This window comes from Bos grunniens, chromosome 10 (genome assembly GCF_055505025.1).
Source record: "Bos grunniens cultivar Pamir isolate PY7600 chromosome 10, Bosgru_T2T1.0, whole genome shotgun sequence".
Classification (NCBI taxonomy): Eukaryota; Metazoa; Chordata; class Mammalia; order Artiodactyla; family Bovidae; genus Bos; species Bos grunniens.
The window spans coordinates 71,635,247-71,652,137 of NC_141174.1; the positions used below are offsets into that span (position 1 = coordinate 71,635,247).

Consider the following 16,891-nt stretch of genomic DNA (forward strand, 5'->3'; position numbering starts at 1 on the left):
CTATGGAATGAGGTTTGTGACATTGTACAGAAGACAGAGATCAAGACCATCCCCATGGAAAAGAAATGCAAAAAAGCAAAATGGCTGTCTGAGGAGGCCTTACAAATAGCTGTGAAAAGAAGAGAAGTGAAAAGCAAAGGAGAAAGGAAAGATATAAGCATCTGAATGCAGAGTTCCAAAGAATAGCAAGAAGAGATAAGAAAGCCTTCCTCAGCGATCAATGAAAAGAAATAGAGGAAAACAACAGAATGGGAAAGACTAGAGATCTCTTCAAGAAAATTAGAGATACCAAGGAAACATTTCATGCAAAGATGGGCTCGATAAAGGACAGAAATGGTATGGACCTAAGAGAAGCAGAAGATGTTAAGAAGAGGTGGCAAGAATACACAGAAGAACTGTACAAAAAAGATCTTCATGACCCAGATAATCACGTTGGTGTGATCACTGACCTAGAGCCAGACATCCTGGAATGTGAAGTCAAGTAGGCCTTAGAAAGCATCTCTATGAACAAAGCTAGTGGAGGTGATGGAATTCTAGTTGAGCTATTTCAAATCCTGAGAGATGATGCTGTGAAAGTGCTACACTCAATATGCCAGCAAATTTGGAAAACTCAGCAGTGGCCACAGGACTAGAAAAGGTCAGTTTTCATTCCAATCCAAAAGAAAGGCAATGCCAAAGAGTGCTCAAACTACTGCACAGTTGCATTCATCTCACATGCTAGTAAAGTAATGCTCAAAATTCTCTAAGGCAGGCTTCACAAATACGTGAACCGTGAACTTCCAGATGTTCAAGCTGGTTTTAGAAAAGGCAGAGGAACCAGAGATCAAATTGCCAACATCCGCTGGGTCATCGAAAAAGCAAGAGAGTTGCAGAAAAACATCTACTTCTGCTTTATTGACTATTCCAAAGCTTTTGACTGTGTGGATCACAATAAATTGTGGAAAATTCTGAAAGAGATGGGAATACCAGACCACCTGACCCGCCTCTTGAGAAACCTGTATGCAGTTCAGGAAGCAACAGTTAGAACTGGACATGGAACAACAGACTGGTTCCAAATAGGAAAAGGAGTATGTCAAGGCTGTATATTGTCACCCTGCTTATTTAACTTCTATGCAGAGTACATCATGAGAAACGCTGGGCTGGAAGAAGCACAAGTTGGAATCAAGATTGCCGGGAGAAATATCAATAACCTCAGATATGCAGATGACACCACCCTTATGGCAGAAAGTGAAGAGGAACCAAAAATCCTCTTGATGAAAGTGAAAGAGGAGAGTGAAAAAGTTGGCTTAAAGCTCAACATTCAGAAAATGAAGATTATGACATCTGGTCCCATCACTTCATGGCAAATAGATGGGGAAATAGTGGAAACAGTGTCAGACTTTATTTTCTGGGGCTCCCAAATCACTGCAGATGGTGATTGCAGCCAGGAAATTAAAAGACGCTTACTCCTTGGAAGGAAAGTTATGACCAACCTAGATAGCGTATTGAAAAGCAGAAACATTACTTTACCAACAGAGGTCTGTCTAGTCAAGGCTATGGTTTTTCCTGTGGTCATGTATGGATGTGAGAGTTGGACTGTGAAGAAAGCTGAGCACTGAAGAATTGATGCTTTTGAACTGTGGTGTGGGAGAAGACTCTTGAGAGTCCCTTGGACTGCAAGGAGATCCAACCAGTCCATTCTAAAGATCAGTCCTGGGTGTTCCTTGGAAGGACTGATGCTAAAGCTGAAACTCCAATACTTTGGCCATCTCATGCGAAGAGTTGACTCATTGGAAAAGACTCTGATGCTGGGAGGGATTGGGGGCAGGAGGAGAAGGGGACAACAGAGGATGAGATGGCTGGATCGCATCACCAACTTGATGGATGTGAGTTTGAGTGAACTCCAGGAGTTGGTGATGGACAGGGAGGCCTGGCGTACTGCAATTCATGGGGTCATAAAGAGTCGGACATGACAGAGCGGCTGAACTGAATATATATTAAAATAAAGCCACTATATGAATTTAATAAGATTATTTTGATCCAAATTATGCTTTTAAAAAGTTAAGTATTAATATAAGGGGGAACAGTGGATATTGGATTATATTTTAATCCTAAACTTTGAAAGTTATTTATTTTGTCATAATTCCCATCAACAAATGGATTATAAATAGAATATAAATGTTATCAGCTATAAATAGTATGAAAAATAAAACTTCAATATAACACAAACTTTAATCCATGAGTGTACATATAAATAAACAAATAATATGAAGAAAATAATATGCTAGAGAAATTTTATTCTTGCTAATAAAACTTGGCTTGGATGTAATTTAAGATGATTCTTAGGGTTTTTATGGAGTCTAAAAATGTAAAAGAAAATATCTGTAAAATGATAGTCAAGGATTCATTACAAATTTTAGTAGCTAATAGTATAAGAAGTTCTTTAAAAAATTTTTATCCAATTTTTAAATTCCACATGTGAATTTACTACTAGAAAATATTTTATGAAAAACTTTTTCCTCTGTTATATTCAGCCAGCTATAAAGAAGTTTGTTATGTTTTTAAATATGCCAGTTGGAAAAACAGCATATTTGGTATCACTACTATATAGTAGCTTGGCTACATGGCAACTGACCCTAAAAAGAAATTACTGTTCTTTAGCCAATTATGAAAGTTTGACACTATAATTGCTATCAGAAACAAATATTTCAAATAAATTTTAGATTTACTACTATATTCCAGAAATTTGTTCTGTGATAATTTTATTTGAATTTTGCCTTGGCTTTGGTTGAATGTTTGTTTAATATTTGGCAATAGCGTATGACCAAAGTGAACTTTTAGTACAACTCTAATTATACAATCTTCAGATTTTCTATTTCCTCATTACTTTTTCTAAAAATTAATTTCATCTATGTTCTCAAGTGTAATGCTAAAAAGTTATATTTAGTGTTCACATTTTCTCTTTTAAATACATCATCTAAGTTGTATACTCTTTTATCTTAAAATTGTTTTATTCTCTCATTTTTCTTGGTCAATCTACTTTAATGCTTGTATATTTCATTTTCTATTTAGAAAACTTGTGGCTTTACTGTCTCTATTCTAGATTCATTTTTTTAATTAATTTTTATTGGAATATAGTTGCTTTGCAATGTTGTTTTAGTTTCTGCTGTGCAGCACAATGAATCAGCCATACATGCACACATGCTGCTGCTGCTGCTGCTAAGTCGCTTCAGTCGTGTCCGACTCTGTGCGACCCCATAGACGGCAGCCCACCAGGCTCCGCCGTCCCTGGGATTCTCCAGGCATGAACACTGGAGTGGATTGCCATTTTCTTCTCCAGTGCATGAAAGTGAAAAGTGAAAGTGAAGTCGCTCAGTCGTGTCCGACTCTTAGCAACCCCATGGACTGCAGCCTACCAGGCTCCTCCGTCCAGGTACATATATCCCCTCCCTTTTGGACTTCTTTCCATTCAGGTCACCACAGTGGATTGAGTTCCCTATGCTATACAGCATGTTCTCATTAGTTATCTATTTTATCCATAGTAGCAATAGTGTATATGTCTCAATCCGAAATTACTTTTCATTGTTTTCTTAAGCCTTTCTGTTGAGGTATAGCATGTATACTATAAAGTGCACAAATCTAAAATATGCAGTCAAATGCATTTTACAAACGAATATTTCTGTGAAACCACCATCCAGGTCAAGAGACAGAACATTTCAGACAGTTCAGTTCCCTTGTGCCCCTTTTCAGTTATTCTCTTCAGAGAAAATTTCTGTCATTTTTATCACTACTGATTCATTTTGTCTGCTCTTGAACTTCATGGAATAAAACCATACAGTACATAACCTTTGCACCTGGTTGCTTTTAATCAACATTATATCTATGAGAGACATCCAGATTGTTGTGAAGGAATAGTAAGTAGTTTGTTCTCTTTTTTATTGCTATGTATTATTCCTTCTTTTAATCCCCACCCCCACTTCTTTTCCTAAGATATAAAATGTAAGTAATTAGCTCACTGATTGAGACTTTCTTCTTTTCTTTTATGAAAAGGTACTAATTTGGCTGTATTTCATTAATTATAATATTAAGTATTTTCAGTATTCCATTCTGAATATTTTTAAAATCCTGTGATCTAACTCATGCCTTATTTAGGAAGGCACTCATTAATTTTCAAAAGTACAGTGTGGGTTTTGTTTTATTAGTATCATTTTCTTATTAGTTCTAATTTCCTTGCACTATGGTCAAACAAATTTGTTATGATTTCTTTTTTTTTTTAGTGTCCTCGGATAGAGGACGTATCAGATATTAAACTGATAAGAACAGATACTACACTTGATCTTAGCCAAAAGTCCGAGAAGCGATGTTATGATTTCTTTAAGGCTATGTTTATAATCAGTTTTCATAAATGTTTTGTGTGCTTAGAAGGAATATCTGTTACCGGTGTAGTGTATAATTTTCTTCTATTTTTCTTTTTCTATTTTTAGTGTATAATTTTCTATGTGTCTATAAAATCAAGGTTGCTTGTTTCTTCAGATTCTCTTTCTGATTTTTTTGGCCTATTTTATCTGTAAGTTACTAAGAAATATGTATTAAAATATTCAACTATGATGGTGAATTAATCAGATTCTCTCTGTAGTTTTGTCAGTTTTTACATGATATAATTTGCTTCATAAAGCTTAGAATTCTTATACATTTTTAATAAAGTGAATTTTTATCATTTGCCTCTGCCTTAAAGTCGGAGAAGGCAATGGCAACCCGCTCCGGTACTCTTGCCTGGAAAATCCCATGGACGGAGAAGCCTGGTGGGCTGCAGTCCATGGGGTTGTGAAGAGTCATGACTGAGCAACTTCACTTTCACTTTTCACTTTCATGCATTGGAGAAGGAAAGGGCAACCCACTCCAGTGTTCTTTCCTGGAGAATTCCAGGGACGGAGGAGCCTGGTGGGCTGTCGTCTATGGGGTTGTGCAGAGTCGGACAGGACTGACGTGACTTAGAAGCAGCAGCAGCTGCTGCCTTAAAGTTTCTTTTGTCTGGTACAACATATCTATGAGGAGTTTATTTGGATAATTATGTGACTTATATGCTCTTTAACACTTTCATTATTTAAATTAATTTTTATTGAGAATAGTTGATTTATAATGTTTTTCTGTTGTACAGCCAAAGTGAATCAGTTGTATATATATAGAAGTATCCACTTTTTTATAAATTCTTTTCCCATGTAGGTTATTACAGAGTATCAAGTAGAGTTCCCTGTGCTATAGAGTAGATTCTTATTAGTTATTTATCTTATATTTAGTAGTGTGAATATGTTAGTCCCAATCTCTGAATGTATCCCTCCCCCCCTTTTCCCCCTTGGTATGCATAAGTTTGTTTTCTACATTTGTGACTTTTTCTGTTTGTTAGTTTTTAACACTTTTATATTAAAGCATTTTTTATAGATTGCCCTTCTGTAAATATCATATAGCTTTTAATTTTTTCAGTCCTGTTAGACTTTGTATATTCAGGCATTTTGTATCCTTATATTTTAGATTGACTTCTATAAATATCATATATTTTTTAATATTTTCATTTCTGTTAGACTTTAAATATTAAAATAAATAATACTTATAATAAATATTATAGTACTATAATAAACAAATAAACAAAGCTCTTTAAATATTTAAATGTAATCACATATTTTATGTGACTGATATTTTTATTTTGTGCATTCTATTTGATCCACTGTTTTTATTTTCTCCATCTTGCCTTTTTATGAATAGATCAAATACATTATATCATTCCATTTTTAAAATCCTCTAATTTTAGTAAACTGATTTATACCATCAAATTTCTATCTTTTAGAGTGCATTAATTTAAGGTTTACTTATTTCCTACACAATACAAGGACCTTAAAACATCTTATCTCTATTTAAGATGGCCTGTTTGTTAACAGTATTTTAATTTCTCTCATATGTACTTTTTATTGAGCTATAATTAACATATGGTTAGTTTTAGATATACAACATAATAATTTAGTATTTTTATCTATTGTAAAATGGCCACTACAATAGGTCTAGTTAATATCCATCACCATACAAAATTATAAAATTTGTTTATTTTTGTTATGAGAACTTTTAAGTTCTAATCTCCTAGCAACCTTCAAATATACGATAAAATATTGTTAGCTCTAATCACTATGTTGTGCATTAAAGCCCCATGCCTTATTTTGTAATTGAAAAATAGCAGTTTTTAACTCCCTTCACACTTTTCAGAAACCGCAAACCCCTGCCTCTGGCAACCACCTATCTGATTCTCTGTCTCCAAGAGTTCATTAAATTTTATTCTAGATATAAATGAAATCAGATAGTATTTGTCTTTTTCTGTCTGATTTATTTCATTTAGCATAATGCCCTGAAGTTCCATCCATATTGTTGCAATTAGCAACATTTATGTCTTATGGCTGAAAAATAATCCGTGGTAGGTATAAACCATAATTTATTTATCCATTCATCCATTGATGGATGCTTAGGTTGTTTCCTTATCTTTGCTATTGTAAATAATTCTGCAATGAATATGGGGATATGTATATATTTTTGAGTTAGAATATTCATTTTCTTCAGATATATACACAAAAGTAGAATTTCAGAATCATATGGAGGTTCTATTTTTAATTTTTTGAGGACCCTCCATACAATTTTCACAAAAGCTACACCAATCCACATTCCTACTGTCAACTACAAATTGGCACTTACCAAGAGCATTGCCAACAACTGAACAACAAAGGCATCTGCCGTCTGCCTCCATGGAGACTGAACCCCATGCTGCTATAGCTGTGGCCTTCAACAATCCGAGGGAGTTCAGGGAGGAGGGAGGCACTCTGTGCTCCAGGGAATCTTTAGATAGTTGGATGTGTTTAGGAACAGATTTTATGATCTCAATCCTTGCATCTCCTCCTATCTAGAGAAGCACTTACATTGACTTTCCCCCACTGCCGCTTAGGAGCAGTCTCTCAGAGCTCTCTGAGATGCTGCCTCCCGGGCTGCAGTCCTCATTTTGCCCCAAATAAAACTTAACTCGCAACTCTCAAGTTATACATCTTTTCTTTTAGTCGAAACTCCCAACAGTGCAGAGAGTTTCCTTTTCTGTAGATTCTTACAAACACCTGTTATTTCTTATATTTTTTGATGATGGCCATTCTAACAGATGGGAGGTGATACCTTACTGTGGCTTTGACATCCATTTCCCTGATCATTTGTGATGCTAAGCACCTTTTCATGTACCCCGTACCTGTATGTCTTCTTTTGAAAATATCTATTCAAATCTGCGCATTTTAAAATTAGATGGTTTATTTCTTGCTAATGAGTTGTATGAGTTATTTATACAGATTTGAAATTAACCCCTTATCAGATATATAATTTGCAAATGTTTTCTGCTATTCAGTAGACTGTCTTATCATTTTCCTTGATGGTTTCCTTTGTTGTGCAGAAGCTTTTAAGTTAAATGTAATCCCACTTGTTTATTTTTGTTTTTGCTGCCTTTCCTTTGGTGTCAGATACCAAAAAAAGTCATCACCAAGATCAGTGTCAAGAGTTTACTACCCTGTTTTCTTCCAGGAGTTTTATGGTTTCAGATCTTATATTTAGGTTTTAAATCCATTTTAAATTAATTTTTCTATATGGTGAAAGATAGTGTTTCAGTTTCAGTCTTTTTCTTGTAGCTGTCCTGTTTTCCAAATATTGCTGATCGATAACAAAAAATTGTTACTTATAATGAATATTATTGAATAAACATTCCTTTACCTTTTGTATATTCTTAACTCCTTTGTCATAAATTAATTGATCATATATGTGTGGGTTTATTTTGGAGCTCTATATTCTATTCCATTGATTTCAGTGTCTGTTTTTATGCCAGTATTATACTGTTTCGATTTCTATAGCTTCGCAATACAGTTTGAAATCAAGGACCGTGATGCTTCCAACTTTGTTATTCTACCCCAACATTGCCTTGATTATTCAGGTTGTTTTATGGTTCCATAAAAACTGTAGGATTATTTGTTCTATATTTGTTAAGTATTATTGAAATGTTGATAGGGATTGCATTGAGTCAATTGATTGCTTTGGGAAGTGTGGACATTTTAAGAATATTCTTCCAATCCATGAACACAGACTATCTTTCCATTTATTTGTTTCTTCAGTTTCTTTCATAAATCTGTTATGGTTTTCAGTGTATATGTCTTTCATCTCCTTGGATAAATTTATTCCCATGTACTTTATTATTTTTGATGCAACTGTAAATGTGATTGCTTTCTAAAATTCTCTGTTTGTTACTATATAAAAATACAACAGATTTTATATATTGATTTTGTATCCTGTAATTTTTTGGAATTTGTTGATTAGTTCTTACAATTTTGAGTGAAGCCTTTAGGGTTTTGAATATATGACATCATGTCATTTGTATATATTGATCGTTTCATTTCTTCCTTTCCAATTTGGATGGCTTTTATTTCCTTTTCTTCCCTGTTACTCCTCCTAGGGCTTCTAATACTATGTTCAATAGAAGTGGTGAGAGTGGGCTTCCTCATCTTGTTTTTGTTCTTAGGGGAAAAGCTTCCAGTTTTACATCATTGGGTATGATGTTAGCTGTGGCCATGTGATATATGGCTTTTACTTTGTTAAGAATTTTTTTGTACATGAATATTAAATTTTGTCAATGCTTTATTTGCACCTATTGAGATTATATGATTTCTACCCTTCATTTTGTTAATAGGGTATATAAAATTAATTGATTTGCAAATATTGAGCTTTTCTTGAATCCTTGAAATGAATCCTACTTGATCATAGTGTATGATTTTCTAATACTTTATCATATTCATTTTGAGGATTTTTGTCTCTATTTCCATTGGGGATATTGGCCTGCAATCTGGTGTGTGTGTTTGTGTGTGTGTGTGTGTGTGTGTTATCCTTGTCTGGTTGTTGTATCAAGAAAATGCTGGCCTAGTGAAATGATTTTGAACTGTTCTTTCTTTTATATTTTGGAAGAGTTTGAGAATGACTAGTATTGATTCTTCTGTAAATATTTGGTAGAATTTACCAGTGATTCATGTCCTTGACTTTTTGTTGTTATTGGGAGATTTCTGATTACCAATTCAATCTCCTTACAAGTAATCAATTTGTTTAGATTTTCTATTCATAATTTGGTCTGGGTATATTGTATTTTTCTAGTAATTTGTCTATTTATTCAAAGTTGTCCAATTTGTTAGTATATAATTGTTCATACTAGTCTCTTACAACTATTTGTATTCTATGGTTTCAGGTGTAATGTTCATTTTTAAAATTTTAAATTTATATGATTCTTTGCTGCTTTCTTGGTGAGTCTAAAGATTTGTCAACTTTACTTACCTTTTCAAAGAATTACCTCTTAGTCTTTGACCTTTTCTTTTATCTTTTAAATCTCTATTATATTTATTTCTGCTCTGATCTTTGTTATTTCCTTCCATTAACTTTGGTTTTTATATCTTATTTTTTTTTTACTAGTTCCTTGAGATGTCAGTTTAGGTTTTTTATTTGAGATTTGTCTTATTTCTGGAGGTATTAAATAGGCATTCATTATTATGTTTGTCTTGCGATTACTTTTACTGCATTCCACATGTTTTGATGAATTGTATTTCCATGTTTCCAAATTTTTTAATTTCTCTTGATTTCTTCTTTGACCTGTTGATTGTTCAGTAGTATGTTTTAAGCTCTACAAATTGGTGAATTTTCCAGTTTTCTTCTTGTAATTGACATCTAGTTTCATACTATCGTGGTTGGAAAAGATACTTGATATAATTGGAATCATCTTTAATATATTAAGACTTTTATGTGACCTAATATATAATCTATCTTAGACGACGCTCCATGATTGCCTGAGAAGAATGTGTATACTGTTGTTTTGGGATGAAATGTTCTTTGTATGTCTGTGAAGTTCTTCTAGTCTAATATGTTGTTTAAGGCCGATGTTTTCTCAACTAATACCTATGTGATTGAACTATGTATTGATAAAAATGGAGTATTATCCTATTATAATTGAATTGCTGTCTATTTCCCCCTTTAGGTCTGTTAGTATTTGCTGTGTATAGTTAGGTGCTCCTTTGTTGGATACATAAATATTTTAAGATCTTATATCTTCTTGTTTGCTCTCTTTACCATTATGTTATAACTTCTTTGTCTCTTATAAAACTCTTTGTTTCAAAATCTCTCTTGTCTGATATCAGTATAGCTACTTCAGCTTTCTTTGGTGTCCGTTTTTTTGGAATATCATTTCCCATCCTTTCACTTTCAGTCCCTGTGTTTTCACATTTGAAGTGAACCTTTTGTAGGCAACGTAAAGATGACTTAGACGTATCCTTGGTGGCAGCTACAAATATCAGGGTGCCAGATGAGATCCAAGCTCCTTTCTTGGAGGTACCAGAGAGTTGCAATACGTCTAAGGGAAAGTACAAAGATAGCACCTTCCAGCCTTCATCCCTGGAGAGGACCACAGTTGGTTTTGTTAAATTAGATGCAGTCTAGTGTTTTGTTAAATTAGATGCCTGGCTCTCAGGATGGTGCTTTAGGATAAGCAAATACCCTTCTTTCACATACAGTCTTGATGCTTTTTAAACACTCTGCAGTGGGCCCTGGGAAGATGAATCCATGTATGAGCCCTTTAAGAATGATTTCTCAATTTACCATGACCTTTTAAATCTTCTAGATTCAAGCCCACTGGCTTTCAGAGCTAGATGTTTTAGGGGCTCATCTCTCAAGTGCAGTTCTTAAAAGATGAAGTATCCAAAGTGGGACTCAAACCTGTCCCTCCTCAGGGAGAAGCTCTGTGATTTGAGTTCCTTCTTGTAGTGGTCACTGCACTGGGGGTAGAATTATAGCAAGATTTTATCTTTGCCTCTCCTATGCACTTTGATGTGGACTTTTCCCCTCATTTTCCTGATGTGTAGGAGTCACTTACATAGTTTTTAGGTTGTTTTCAGAGGGAAACCATTCATTTCCCTAGTATTTTATATAAAGCATATTTTTATGGTTAGAGTTATCATTTAATTTTAAGTTAGAGAATACCAAGGTAGAATTGTTACTGATTAGAAAAGCAAAAACATCCTCCAGAAAGAATCTAGCAAATTTGGACTTTAGACCTCTTTTTATTTTAAGGAGAGGGTTAGCATGATTGTTTATGATGGAAGGGCTAGCTGTATTATATAAAATGAGAACATGTTGCTTTCACTATTATTTGAAAGGTAATTAAAAGCAGTTTGAGTGTGGAATCTACATACCTGAAGGGCTTGGCACTTAACTATCCTTTTCCAACTTTTTAATAATGTGTATTCACTTGGTAATGGTAAAGGAAGGCAGTTTATTTCCCATCATCCCTTACACTGAGCATATACCTTGCATGGTCTTAGACCTATGTACTCATCTGAAACAAGCTTTGGTTACCATCTTTCAGGTCCTTTGAAGGCCTGAAAACTAAGGCCTCAAGATGACCCAGGTTTAGTAAGACCCAGAGTAAAAGTAGGCTTCTGTTCTCTGCCTGCCTCTCTGGGTTCATATTTCCATTTTCACCTTGAGAATTCTTGCTAGCTGATCAATACATTAAAATAGCAAAACTGTCCATATGTTTAGGTGAAAATCAGTAGAACAGTAGTTTCAGAGTATGGCTTGTCAGGTGGTAGTAGGGAATCTGTGAATGGTAAATATTTTGGTCTTTGTGTGGCTGAAATATATGTGTGTGTGTATGTATGTGGGCTTCCCCGGAGGCTCAGCAGTAAAGAATCAGCCTGAAATGCAGGAGTTGCAGGAGACACAGATTCAATCCCTGGGTTGGGAAGATCCCCTGGAGGAGGGCATGGCAACCTAGGCCAGTATTCTTTCCTGGAGAATCCCATGAACAGAGGAGCCTAGCAGGCTGCAATCCATAGAGTCACAGAGTCGGACATGACTGAAGCAACTTAGCATGAATGCACATGTATGTATGTATGTGTATGTATATATATAAATAAATAAATAAATATATATATATATATATATAGAGAGAGAGAGAGAGAGAGAGAGAGGAGAGAAACATCTGACAAAGCCACATCTGAGCCAGGAAGTGCCCATTTGTATGGTGTTGCCTAGGGGTTCTCTGCCACCCTGCCCTCTACTTCAACTTCCTAATAAATCATCTAAGAGAATGAAGTCAGTACTGCTGTGCTGGAACACTGTCCATGGTGCTTCAAGAAGTGTCTGACTCAAGTCTCCTTATGGAATAATGGGCTTTGAGGAGAACACATTTATTGATGTTACTAAGCTTGTGATTTTTTTCTATAAGCCTATGCCTCTGTATATCTTGCTAGTGCTATGCACTCATGGCCTTTGTATGCAATATTTTCCCTCTATAATATTGAATAATTAGTACCCTCAGAATTTTAGATATCCTTTCATTATCATCTGATCTCTATTACATTTTACTTTTTATAGAAATATAGTTGATTTACAATGTTGTGTTAGTTTTATATATATGTATATATATATATTAAGAAGAGGTGGCAAGAATACACAGAAGAACTGTACAAAAAAGATCTTCATGACCAAGATAATCACGATGGTGTGATCACTGACCTAGAGCCAGACATCCTGGAATGTGAAGTCAAGTGGGCCTTAGAAAGCATCACTACCAACAAAGCTGGTGGAGGTGATGGAATTCTAGTTGATCTATTTCAAATCCTGAGAGATGATGCTGTGAAAGTGCTGCACTCAATATGCCAGCAAATTTGGAAAACTCAGCAGTGGCCACAGGACTGGAAAAGGTCAGTTTTCATTCCAATCCCAAAGAAAGGCAATGCCAAAGAATGCTCAGACTACTGCACAATTGCACTCATCTCACACGCTACTAAAGTAATACTCAAAATTCTCTAAGGCAGGCTTCAGCAATATGTGAACCCTGAACTTCCCGATGTTCAAGCTGGTTTTAGAAAAGGCAGAGGAACCAGAGATCAAGTTTCCAACATCCGCTGGATCATGAAAAAAGCAAGAGAGTTCCAGAAAAGCATCTATTTCTGCTTTATTGACTATGCCAAAGCCTTTGACTGTGTGGATCACAATAAACTGTGGAAAATTCTGAAAGAGATGGGAATACCAGACCACCTGATCTGCCTCTTGAGAAATTTGTACGCAGGTCAGGAAGCAACAGTTAGAACTGGACATGGACAACAGACTGGTTCCAAATAGGAAAAGGAGTACATCAAGGCTGTATATTGTCACCCTGTTTGTTTAACTTCTATGCAGAGTACATCATGAGAAACACTGGACTGGAATAAGCACAAGCTGGAATCAAGATTGCCGGGAGAAATATCAATAACCTCAGATATGCAGATGACACCACCCTTATGGCAGAAAGTGAAGAGGAACTCAAAAGCCTCTTGATGAAAGTGAAAGAGGAGAGTGAAAAAGTTGGCTTACAGCTCAACATTCAGAAAATGAAGATCATGGCATCCGGTCCCATCACTTCATGGCAAATAGATGGGGAAACAGTGGAAACAGTGGCAGACTTTATTTTTGGGGGCTCCAAAATCACTGCAGATGGTGACTGCAGCCATGAAATTAAAAGATGCTTACTCCTTGGAAGGAAAGTTATGACCAACCTAGATAGCATATTCAAAACCAGAGACATTACTTGGCCACAAAGGTTCGTCTAGTCAAGGCTGTGGTTTTTCCTGTGGTCATGTATGGATGTGAGAGTTGGACTGTGAAGAAGGCTGAGCGCTGAAGAATTGATGCTTTTGAACTGCGGTGTTGGAGAAGACTCTTGAGCATCCCTTGGACTGCAAGGAGATTCAACCAGTCCATTCTGAAGGAGATCAGTCCTGGATGTTCTTTGGAAGGAATGATGCTCAAGCTGAAACTCCAGTACTTTGGCCACCTCATGCGAAGAGTTGCCTCACTGGAAAAGACTCTGATGCTGGGAGGGATTGGGGGCAGGAGGAGAAGGGGACGACAGAGGATGAGATGGCTGGATGGTATCACTGACTCGATGGACGTGAGTCTCGGTGAACTCCAGGAGTTGGTGATGGACAGGGAGGCCTAGCGTGCTGTGATTCATGGGGTGGCAAAGAGTCGGATGTGACTGAGCGACTGATCTGATATATATATATATATATATATATATATATATATATATATATATATATGTTACTTTGCTATATATGTATGTATATGCATTAATACATACATATTCTTTTTAAATTCTTTTCCATTATATGTTATTAAAAGGTATTGAATATAGTTCTCTATGCTGTACAGTAGCCCCTTGTGGGTTATCTATTTTATAAACAATAGTGTATATATTTTACTCCCAAACTCCTAATTCATCCCTTCCCACCTTTCATCTTTGGTAACCATAAATTTTTTTTCTATGTCTATGAGTCTATTTCTATTTCATAAATAAGCTCATTGGTATACTTTTCTTTAGATTTCACATACAAGCAATGTCATATGATATTTGTCCTTATTATGTTTGAACAGTTTGCTGTCAGTTCAAATACATTCCTTTGTAGGGTATCAACCCTTTCTGTCATGTTTTTGCTGCTCACTAAGTCATATCTGATTCTTTGCAACCCAATGAACAGCAGCACGCCAGGCCTCCCTGTCCTTCACCATCTCCTGGAGCTTGGTCAAACTCATGTCCATCCATTCATCTCATCCTCTGTCCCCCGCTTCTCCTCTTGCCCTCAATCTGGTAACTTCTAAAATAATTTTGTCTATTCTGCAATTTAACTTTGCTGTTCCAGAGTTTTTAAACTATATACTTATATTTACCCTGCTTATTACTTTGAATCCACTTTTGATCTTAGGACAGTTGGTAAATTCTCATTTCTTCAATAATTTCCTCTGTGCCATTTCCTCTGTTGTCTTCTTCTGAAACTATAATATGATAGAAATTAGGACTGCACATCACAATCTGTCCTCCATGACTTTCCTATCTTCTACCCCACCTGCCTTCCTTTTTGTTGTTATCTTGCATGCTGCATTCTGGGTGAATGTCTCTTTTAATTCACTAATTTTTTCCAGTGCCAAGTTACTACATCATTTAGTGTTTGATTATGAAGGCTGCATAACTCCTTTCCAGCATTTTTAATAGAATTTGTTTCATATTTTGTTGATTGCCTCATGTCTGCCTTTTTATTTGTTTGTTTCATGTTGTTGCTTTTTAAAATAGAAATTATACTTCACTTATATGTGGGCACTAAACATTTATTTTAAAGATTTTCAGACTGTTTCATCATATTAACTTCTTGAGACAATATAGGTTTCTTCAGCTAATATTTGTGGCTTAATCTTCTCAGCATCCACCTTAGTTTGTATTCTCTGTAGAGAAGACCTTGAGGAAAAAACAAAACAAAACTGAACACAACTAGTTTATTTGGAAAGTGAAGTCACACCAATAGACAGTAGATTAATGGAGAAGGGAGACAGGGAAGGAAACAGGCAATAAAACGAGGCATCGCCAAGTCAGGACCCCTGTGTGTAACTAGAGGTCACTTCCACTAGGAAAATTTTGGGATTGAGTGTACAATAGACCTCTCAGAGTTATCGTACTCATATTGTGAGAACATTTATGCACAAATTTCCTTTAGTCAGTGTAAAGATGTGCCTAGAAGGCATTAGCTATACACCACTTCTAGTTTATCAGACCAATGGGCAAAGCAGGCCTCAGAGACAGTAGGGAAACTAAAATAATAAAATGCAGGGCTCGCTGGTAGCCCAGTGGTTAGGACTGCACGCTTTCACTGCTGAGGGTGTAGGCTTGATTCCTCGTCAGGGAACTAACATCCTGCAAGCTGGCAGGGCAAAAGGAAAGAAAATGCAAGTATTGAAAAGTCACACCAGTGGACACTCAGGCAGTGAGAGGACGGAGATGGAGGCAAGGCACCAGGCATCTATTGCAGGGTTAGGTCTTTTCCTGTTTTGGAATTTGGTTTGTGAGAGAAATTTCACTTGTATTTTGTTCTGTCCCTTTATCTATGTCGCAGATGGTTTAGCATAGCATTTACCCAGCCTTCCATCCTCAGCCCATATGTGTCCAAGAGTATGTGATGACCTAATGCGGCTCCTATCTCACTCACTGAGGATAATATAGCTTCAGTCAGTAGCCTGGTATCTAGGCTTCTCTGACCACTGCCTTGTTGCAAGAATGTATCTACCTTCTCACTCCCAGCCTGCCTTGTTAAAAAGCCTTAGCTCTAGCTAACGTCCAGCAACTTTTTTTCAGTCCTATTTTATCCAGAAAGCCTTGTCTCTAAGCAGTCTTGTTTACAATGCAGAATGTTAGAATGCTCATCATCACCTGCTTCTTACCTTGGAACAGAGCAAGACTGGGAGTTCAGACTCTCACTGATTTGCATTTTTTAAGCTTTTACTTTGCAAAGTTATTTTCCTTTTTAATCTGGCTGTGTGTTTTGGTGCTCTATGTTTATATTTTATTGATCATTTATATATGTATTTGGGCAGAGAAATAATACAAAATGTAATTTTACTGTGGTATAATGGCCAGATGCTTACTGCTTTTTATTTCAGATAAAATCATATAATTTTAAAAATTTAGATGATGTGTTCTTGAATTCATATCTAAATTAAAGAAATGGTGCCTAGTGGAAAATAGTAGTTACACAAAGCTCGTGGAAACTATTTTCTTCTGACACTTTACTTTGTGTGTTTTTAATTAGTTTTTTTATATGTGAGCTTTTTAGCGGGGGAGAAGGAAAGATCTGCTTTTTTGTACCCTCTTGTAGCTCAGTCGGTAAAGAATCTGCCTGCAGTGCAGGAGACCCGGGTTCAATCCCTGGGTCGGAAAGATCCCTTGGAGAAGGGATTGGCAACCCACTTCAGTATCCTTGCCTGGAAAATCTCATAGACACAGGAGCCT

The 16,891-nt window shown here is 35.9% G+C and overlaps 1 long non-coding RNA gene and 1 pseudogene across 9 annotated transcripts in view; one reads left to right on the plus strand and one right to left on the minus strand.

Annotated features, from left to right (window-relative positions):
- LOC147364803 (uncharacterized) overlaps positions 1-16,891 on the plus strand; it is a 120,839-nt gene that overhangs the window by 42,823 nt on the left and 61,125 nt on the right. The window contains exon 5 of one of the 9 annotated variants that reach the window (XR_015135006.1): positions 6,640-7,247. The exons of the other annotated variants lie outside the window; for them this stretch is intronic. This is a non-coding gene — a long non-coding RNA (uncharacterized LOC147364803). Of the gene's footprint in view, positions 1-6,639; positions 7,248-16,891 lie in introns of those variants that run through there. 9 annotated transcript variants of the gene reach the window in all.
- On the minus strand, positions 4,229-4,341 carry LOC147364804 (U2 spliceosomal RNA; annotated as a pseudogene).